A 1,331-nucleotide genomic window follows, 5' to 3' on the forward strand; every position below is an offset into this window, starting at 1 on the left:
AGACCAAGGTAAAGCAGGACCTATGCAACAAGAGTTGTAGCTTTTGGGTCTGAGAAGGTCAGTGAAATCCCCTCAGGATTTATCCTGAGATCCTGTACCTCAGATTGTAGACCCTTTGTCAGTGTCAGCCATGTGGATGACTTACGGCCATTTCTTGGTTAACTGGGCCTTGGCTAGGACTGGGTCTGGGGGTCCTGGAACGTGGCAGAAATTCCTACTTGGCGGCGGGGTAGGGGAGGTTCTGTGGAGTGGTGGGGGGCGTCCCAAGGGTGTGGAAGAGGGTCTAACCCATGCTGCACTTGCGCTAGAACCAGTAGGTCCCGCTGGCGCAGGGTAGGTGGAAGCTCTCCCACACACTCAAGGGCCTGGGCTAGGACTGAGTCTGCTAGTTTAATTTTTTGTTATTTTTCTTCCTCTCTTCTCAGTTCTGGGGATTGAACTGGGTCTTGTTCATCCTGAGCACACACTCTATCACTAAGCTATGTCTCTACCTACTAAATACTTTGTTTTTTCTCTTTTATTCTTCTGTTATCAAATAGTTTTTTCTTGTAGTGCTGGTGATTGAACCCAGAGCTTTGAACCTGTTATTAATGGCAGGCACTGTGCCACTGAGCTACACTCCCAGCCCTAGAATGGTTTTAATTGCTTACTTTAATAGAGTGAAACCTTTCTTTTTGTTTGAAAAAAATTACAGTATTAAAATTACTTTATTTTTCCATGATCATTAAAAGGTAGATTATGAAGTAATGTTATTGCTTTTTTGTTCACTAGCATTCTGAAAATAAACAGAAAGTATAAAAAGCAAAGGATTAAAAAGTTATTCATCTAATGATAGTTGGAAATCACAAACTACACAGTCACAAACACATAGAATTTTTGTGGAAAATAGGCCTTGTGAAACCCAGCCACTTAATATTTATAGCAGAAATGTTTAACTTCTGCAGGTAAACATCACTTTTGTAGCTGAGTGATCATGCACGTCTCATAGCAAGTAAGGGGTGGATCTGGGACTAAATTAGCCAGATCTTGATGTCCATTGTTAGAAATTTTAAAGTTCATACAATTTAGATTTTCCAGTTCTTGAATCAACTTGAGTGGTTTTCCCCCTTTTTGTAGGCATTTGTTTTCAGATTTTTTGATGTAAAATTTATTCTACAACTTATTCTAAAATTATGTTCTCTGATCATTTTACTCTCAGAAGTATTTATATTGGTGTTCTTCCTTATGCTCATTTATATTTACTTTCCTGTTGTTTGGTTTTGTTTCTTTTAGATAATCCTTGCCATGGGATTTGTTTTAGTTTTTCAAAGCAAGAACTTTTGGCTTTGTTG

General features: G+C 39.0%; 1 protein-coding gene across 9 annotated transcripts in view; it reads left to right on the forward strand.

Moving 5' to 3' along the window:
- The window catches only part of Ralgapa1 (Ral GTPase activating protein catalytic alpha subunit 1), a 263,481-nt gene that overhangs the window by 72,853 nt on the left and 189,297 nt on the right, over positions 1–1,331 (forward strand). The window lies entirely within an intron of this gene.

The sequence above is a fragment of the Octodon degus genome, unplaced genomic scaffold (genome assembly GCF_000260255.1).
Source record: "Octodon degus isolate 3935 unplaced genomic scaffold, OctDeg1.0 scaffold00086, whole genome shotgun sequence".
NCBI classification, from domain to species: domain Eukaryota; kingdom Metazoa; phylum Chordata; class Mammalia; order Rodentia; family Octodontidae; genus Octodon; species Octodon degus.